At 35.6% G+C, this 7,849-nt stretch overlaps 1 long non-coding RNA gene across 1 annotated transcript; it reads right to left on the bottom strand.

The window, feature by feature from the left end:
• Nucleotides 1-3,674: 3,674 nt before the first annotated feature.
• LOC141926826 (uncharacterized) lies at nucleotides 3,675-5,542 on the bottom strand. The gene is made up of 2 exons (XR_012624214.1): nucleotides 5,322-5,542; nucleotides 3,675-3,777 (listed from the first exon to the last, which is right to left on the bottom strand). It is a non-coding gene; the product is annotated as an uncharacterized LOC141926826 (long non-coding RNA).
• Between the last annotated feature and the right edge of the window lie 2,307 nt (nucleotides 5,543-7,849).

Here is a 7,849-nt window from a genome sequence, read left to right on the forward strand (position 1 = left end):
TTATGACACTTCTGAACATGCTTCTGTTTTGAGTATGTAAACCTCAACTTTCTCATCAAGCATCAGTACCTGGAGAGTGTGGCTGCAAAACTCTAATTCACAGTTGTTTTGTCTCTGCTGCTGTATCTTTGGACACATTACTAAATGTTTATCTTTAAACTGGTTACTAAATCCTTGCATCTGAGATTTTCTTGGTCAATCCAGTCATGCAGAGGTCCATTCCCAAACTTGAACACTTTCTTTGTCCTAGAAATCCAACCCTCTGCCCTCCAGAAAACAAAGCCAAAGAAAATCAGTGTGTTGACATGCACTAGATGTGAATTTCTTTTTGCTCTCTTCCTTCATAATATGCTTGAAGGCTTTGATGGTCTAGTTCCTCTCTGAACAACTTCTTGTTCTCTCTTCTCTCCAGTGAAACTCCACTAATGCTATTACTGGAAATATCATTATCTTTCATTAGTCCACTGTTTATCAAATCCCACTGTTTATCAAGAGCAACTGGTTTATTGAGATTTCGGAAGTAAATTGTCTGCTTGGCTTAAGGCTATATCTATACAGATTGTATTAATTTAGTAAGAGCTGAATGGTTACATGGCTGCCTATCACTCTGAAAATGAAATTTCTTCTAATTAAAGATATAAACTTGTTTACCACCTTTCTTTAGCATAGATATTAGTTGAGGTAAGCCAACACTGTGAGAATTACTTATTAAAAGAAATTAGATCATTCTTAATTAAATATCAACAGAGAAACTTATCCACATCGTAAATGAGTGCTTTTTCTTTACATTAAGATGAATTTATTTCTTCATTAAAAATTATCTTCTGCCAGGAAATCCAAATACTTTCACTCAGTTGGAAGCCTTGAAGCTGAGTTCCTGCTTCTGGTTGTGGTTTGATGTTGAGTCTAAAATTTAAAGATCACACTTTGCTTTAAGATACTAGCAATTCTAGGGAAAAAAACATGTTGTGAAAACATGAGGCTTTTTCTATAATTAGATTTACTTGCCTAAGCTGTTGCCTTATTCTAATTTCATTTAGTTTACTTTGGTGTATAGTAAACAAAATTTCTTTCTCACATTTGGATGATAAGATATGGAGATAACTTTTTATCATTTATCTGCAGCAATCACGTATTTCTGCATCTCTATCAATCTCTAGCTATGGTGGCATGGCTCAGGGATAGAACTGTATCTCTGAAATATAATAGTTGGCTATTCTAGGGCTGCTTTTTCTGCTAATCAGCTGGCATCTATATTGTTTGTAACCCAAAGCCCCCTGATGTTAACTGAAATCTTCCTATTGCTTTTTAATGGACTTTGGATTTGTATCTTATGATATACTTTAAAATAACACTGAGGTATTTTTACTTCAAAATATGAAAAATTATAAGAGGAGAATCAGAGGAAAAAAACCCAGAAAATCAAAACTAACCTGCCTACTTGCTAGTATATATTAGAGTAGAATAGACTATTTCAGTTGTAAGGAACTTACAATGATCATCTAGTCCAAATGCCTCACCACTTCAAGGCTGACCAAGTTAAAGCATGTTATTAAGGGCATTGTTCAAATGTCTCTTAAACACTGACAGGCTTGGGGCATCAACCACCTCTCTAGGAAGCCTGTTCCAGTGTTTGACCACCCTCTCAGTAAAGAAATGTTTTCTATTCTTGTTTGGGGAAATTTCACTGATAATTAGAAGCTCCTTTTAAAGATTTTGTGATGTAGTGAAATACATTCTTCACTGTTACAACAGAGCAAAAGGGTTCTGAATATGCCACTACGTGACTAACATTAAATACCAGTGTTCTGACTCTACTGAGCGTCTTTTATAATTGAAGGGATTATGTTAACATCTTTAATAAAAATCCACAAAAATACTACTGCATAGTTCAGTGAAAATTGTCTTGGTGAGAACTTACATCAGTTAAGAAGTAATATTTTTGGGTTATTAACATCTTTCTACTTTTTTAAGGAAAGTAAAGTTGTCGAAGTCTCTTTGACTAAAGCTTGCAAAAACTGCAGAGTTCTGCCAAGTATATGCTGCCAGAAATCTTGGTGTTGTGCACTGTAAAACAGATGGGTAATAATTATTTTGATAGAACCTTTTTTCCCATTATTAAAATATAAATAATTCCTCCACCATTCCAAATAGTTGTTAAATTTGCATTTTGGAAGGAAGAGGATAAAATAATTTAACTAATGATATAAAAATGTAAAGGTTACAATGCTGATTGATTCCAAATTAATCTCTTCCATCGTTTCCACTGACTTTTATAGGAATTTTCCAGTTATGACCACAATTTTATTTTCTGTATTTGGAAAGTGACTTTACAACTGGATGACCATTTTCAGAAATGTTTGTTTCATACTCATTTATTTTAACCCATTATATAATCCCCCAAACAATTATAAAAGAGCTTTATGTTTCTTGGGAGAAGAATGTTTCAGCCTCTTGTATCTATTTACTTACGCAGATTGTAAACTCTTCAGGGCAGGGTCAGTCCTGTGACTGTTCATACCATCCTGACTGTGCCCTGGCTGTGAAAGACCATCGCAGTATTGACAAGCTTTCTCCTGTAACCTGCATCCCTCCCCTACCTCCTCCCCCAAACCCTTCAGCTTCTCTGCAGTAGCAATGAGTGATGAACTTCAGACTGAGTACTATGTAGGCTGTAATATGTAAACTACTTCACATGCAAGTAGGTGTGGGGCATGATCACAGCTCTTGAGGAGTTGTACAGGCCTCTTATGACCTTCAGCTGTGCCTCCTGCAGGGTTGAGGCTACTAAAACCTCTGTGAAAGGTCTCCAGGCCACTGAACCTGCCTAGCAATAAATTGTTAGATTTTCCTTCCACCCTTCTGCCAAAGTTAATGGTTTAGAATGGATTAGAATTCCCCCTTTTAAAGAAAACCACAAAAAATAGTATTTTAAATATGATTTGCCTCTCTTCTTAATTAACTTCTTAATTAGAAGAATCCTGGATTAGTAACTAATTTGATGAGTTACCTTTCTCAATAACATCACCCTTTACCATATTCCTTAAGTGAAAACTTTTTTCATTTAACAGCATTTCACCCTTCTTCTGAGCCACAATTAAAAGTAATACATAGACCACACCTCCCAAAGAAAGGAATTCAAAATCACATAATTAAAAAGAGAAATGAAAAATGTCTCTTTAAAACCACTGATCATAACTAGTGCATTCATTGTTTGGTGTTTTAATTCTGTAACTATTTATTGAAATTTGAGAGAATATGATTTTTTTTTTGTTTGTGAAACTGGTGAATTCTGAAGGGAGAGTTCTCTACCTGTCAGCTAGATCAGAAACTAGGTGGTAAGGTAATATGGCATGACTACTAGAACTTGCATTGAACCCAGTGAACTAAGGGGCATTGATTTTAAGTAAATTATTTCTTTGAAGTCACTGTAGAAATTCTGTTTGCAACCAATAGAACAATATGACCCTTTAGTTTCAAAATATCCTTTAGAAGTGCTTAATCTATCAAAACTTCACATATTAAATCCTTAAACATGTGTACAAGCAAAGAAACCAAATAACACCACAGAAGTTGAAGGCATACAGCGGGCATATTGTTAATGAGATCTATTCGTGTAATGGACTTATTTTGGCCATTATGTCACATGGCATAAATATAATAGGTTAGGACAATTTGAAGGAAATGATTTCTTTATTTAATTTGACTTGAGTAGAATGATTGAAGAGAATACTTGATGAAAGATTTCTTCTGACTTGATTTTGCAGTGTCTCCATTCTGGAGAATGGAAGAGAAAAGGAGTTAATATGGCTCAGCATTTAGTATCACTTTGTAGATTGTTTGTTCTCATGTGTCAGAATATTAAAGAGGTGAGTCATAAGAGAGAACATTTTGTCCCACATATTTAAAATGAACAAAAGAAAATTACACTGTTATTGTTATGGGTAGAACAGTACTTCCAGTCTTGATTAAGCCCTCTCACTGCAAATTATCCCCACCTGACCAGGCAAGATTCATGTTAGTAGTGGCGATATGTGGCTCCTCTGGCCATTTAAGGATTTGTGTCTATGGTAGCACAAAAAATGGGGACTTTATACAATTGTAAAGGAGATAACCCTTGATTCTGAAACGTCATATTGAACTTTAAAAAATATATTTCTGACTGTTAAATCTACTCTTCATTAAATTCTTGAAGGGAATGCTTGCAAATTTGTGGATTTATAGGAAAAACATCCTCAGATTATTTCATAGTCAATATTTAAAAAGTAGTTAAAAGATGTTTCAGAGACAACCTGCTGCTATTCTGTTCCTCTTCCCTCATTTCTAAGGGGCATACTTGTACGAGGTAGTGCAAAAACTGTATATAAGAAAGAATCAATCTACACGCAGAAGGATCCTAACCATCTCCTGTGTATTCCTTGTAGTGACTTAACAGAAAAAAAAAGGTATCAAGAAAGTACCAGATACACAAGGTTTGCAAGTGAAGAAGAAAGAAGGGGAATTAATGTCCTCCAATTCTTTGTTATAACCAAGTTAGGCATTGTATGTAGTAATCAAATAATTTTAGAGTGACAGTATGTGATTAAGATGAAAGTGTATCACTAAATAGGAACAAATTCAAAACAATAAACTGTCATAATGAAAGGCTTCACTAGCCACTTCTAATATTTAGCATTGGTTGGCATGATCTGTTAGTGAATCATCTGACGGATAAGCAGCATCTTCATTTTTATGTTTATGCAAACATTGCTAAGAACAAATGTGAATAAGGCAGTAAAGAATCGTTTTGTTGTTGTATTGCATATCCGGGTGTATTGCAAATATTCTGACTTAGACTGGAAACTTCTGGGTTTAGTAACTTTTTCCACTTAAAGTTTTGTCTGCGTATTTGATAGCTGGATGATGGATGCTTGAGCTCTCTCCTCTGCTAACACGGTTTGACCACAGCGACTAGGTCAAATTCAGTTGTTTCAGAAATTTAGCTGATGTTTTTGGTCTGCTCATCAAGGAATTGCTTTTCAGGTCTGATGGTATCTCAGAAACAATCTGTTTATTTGGTACCAATAAGGTCATCAGCCATTTTGCAGCAAAATTCCTTGGCTAAAGGAATGCCTCTGAAGGGACTTCTTGGACTCTTCTTGTGACAGGCTCAAGACCTATATTAAAACAGAGAATCTGTCTTTGCTCTTCCTAGTGAAAAGAGCTACAATGCAAATATGAACATCACAAATTCTAGCAAAACTCTGCACCCCGCCCCCCCCCCAAACTTCATAAGGAAACAGTGAATATTTCGCCTTTGTGCTGTCTACAGCAACTCTTACCTCATCTACCAGGAGGCATGTCTCATTATCAAGAAGCAAAGAATTGAACTTCCTTGCTGATAGGGATGTTTAGAAAATAAAACACCATTATCCACAGCTGTACTTCCAGTAAGAGCAAACAGTCCATTTTCAGATATCAGCAGGTAGAAATCTCAGCAGAAGGATGAATGTTTGTTGTTATGATTCCTGATGACCTTTCTTGTTTTTATTCCACTCTGATAGTGAATGCCTACTGGCATGTTGGTGTTTTTAACCTCCTGAACTGATTTGGGGCTTGTTACAAAACACCATTAATTTATATTTAACTACCTAGGAATTTCCTCCTTTAGCTGCATTGGCCAGTGTCCCAATTCAGGCAGTACTTATGCCAGAATTTGTGACTGCTTTACGAACTACTTCATGGTGAGGCATGAAGGTCAGAGTGGCAGTTATCTGAATGACAAAGCCATGGATGAGCTGTTCAGTACGTTCTGCTGAACCATACTTTTTTTAATCAGATAATCGTTTCAATATATTTCAAAATGAGTACTTTGAATATGACAGGATACTGAAAGTTTGTATTTTATCCACCCTCCTCAAGAATCAAGAAACCCAGAATCCTGAGACCAGATCTTTGAGGAGACATATTGCAACTTCCATTGCTTGCTTCAGGTACCTACACTGTCTAACTGCACACCAATATGATAGTGCATGTGTTCTTATAAAATGTCTATTTTCTAGCTTGGGCAGAAACTTACACAGTTTTTCTTAATGCTATTAAGCCAATACATAAATCAGAAACTATACCTGATTTTGAAAGGGGACACGACAGTCATGTAGTGCTTTCAAGAAAGCTTTATTTGTTTAATTTACATGAGCCTTCAAATGCTTAAGAATTGGTGACATCCTTTATTGTGCCCTTTTTTTCTTTTTATGATGTACATCATCACCTTCCATATTACTGACCTAATTTTCTGCCTATATTTTCCAGACATGAGGTGCAACTAATTTCTAAAGCAAAATCAGCCTTGATCAGTCTTAACTGTTTCATGAAATGATATTGCGAATTGTCCTTCACTTATATGTGATTTAAAATCACAGTCTCTTCAGAAATCTGCTGTAAAACCAAGTCAACAACCTCCAAATAGACATGTAAATTATTCTTAATTTTCTAATAATGGGAATACTGAATAATGCCACTAAAAATACAAGAAGAATTAGTAATGCTAGTGTTCTTAAGGAGTGAGTCAGACTTTCAGGAGTGATTTTTTCATTTCCATGTTTCTGCTGTCTGCCTATTGCTAACTTCAGAACAGAGCAAGCCTCTGCCCAACTCACCTCTCCATATTGTTTATTGGCCTCTTGAAGCTCATCATTTGCATTCATTTTTTAATTTTTTTTTCTCAGTCATACAATATTTAGAATGGTGTGTATGCATCATAAATGTATAATATCACCTGACGTAAATCCCATCCACTCTAAATCTCCTTTCTTATCTTCATCTGAATACCTGCTTTTTCATTTGAATACTTCATTCATCTTGTATAGTCAGATCTTTGATAGAAGTTGCTCCATGGGGTTGGCAGGGATAACACCAATTCCAGAGGAGAAGGAAGTCCTGAAAGACTGCTGATTTTGAAGAAGTGGAAGACAGTAACTCTAACCCTTCATGGCAATGAGTGCTGTAGGACTCTCTGTCAATGTCTGTGAGCTCAGAAGTCTTGTCTTGAACAATGACGGCCTGAACAATGTGACATTTAACTGAAGGATTTTCACTGACAGTTTTATTTGACTGAGGTGCCCCAAATCTGATCCTATTTTATTAATTTCCATATATAGTTATTTTGATTTACTACTTTTGTCTCTTAAAGACTATTATATCACTGATATTTCACTAAACGCGATTAGTTGGAAAGATGACATTTACTGTTGTCATGTACAAAGAAAAAAAGAGTTTTCAGTGTTTTGCAGCAAGAACTGTGAATAATGTAAAAGTATATAGTAACCTGAAGGCTGCACAAGAAATTTAAGAGAAGATGACAAAAGAGGAAGAGATACTGTTTATATTTGCATTCTACCACCTTTGATATTGCTACTGAAATGTTTACTTGGAATTGGATGTTTACAGGAATTAAAAATGCTGACCATTGGTCACTATGAAAAACTTAGTTACGCTTGTGTCATTGCCAGTTTTCACTCCTCCAACATCTTCTGAAGTCACCATCCTACTTAGCCATAAGACCACAAAGTCATCTAATTCTAGAGTAGCCATTATTTCAGTTATTCTTTAGCAGGAGCACACAAATGTGTTCAGGGCTGAGCTGCAGACATATCTGTCCTGTTTATGTTGATGCTTAACATGCCTACTGCTTTGCTAACAGTACGAAACTGTGATGTAGCACTTTGTGTAGCTGTACAGGTTGTCTGAAAAGAGAGATGGAAGTTTATATATTTACTTTCCTAACACTATTTCTTGCTCTCTTTTCCCCACCTCTGCAGCAATTGAAATGTCACTCTCCCTCCTTTTAGCAGACCACTGCTTTTCTCAG

This window comes from Strix aluco, chromosome 8 (assembly GCF_031877795.1).
Source record: "Strix aluco isolate bStrAlu1 chromosome 8, bStrAlu1.hap1, whole genome shotgun sequence".
NCBI classification, from domain to species: domain Eukaryota; kingdom Metazoa; phylum Chordata; class Aves; order Strigiformes; family Strigidae; genus Strix; species Strix aluco.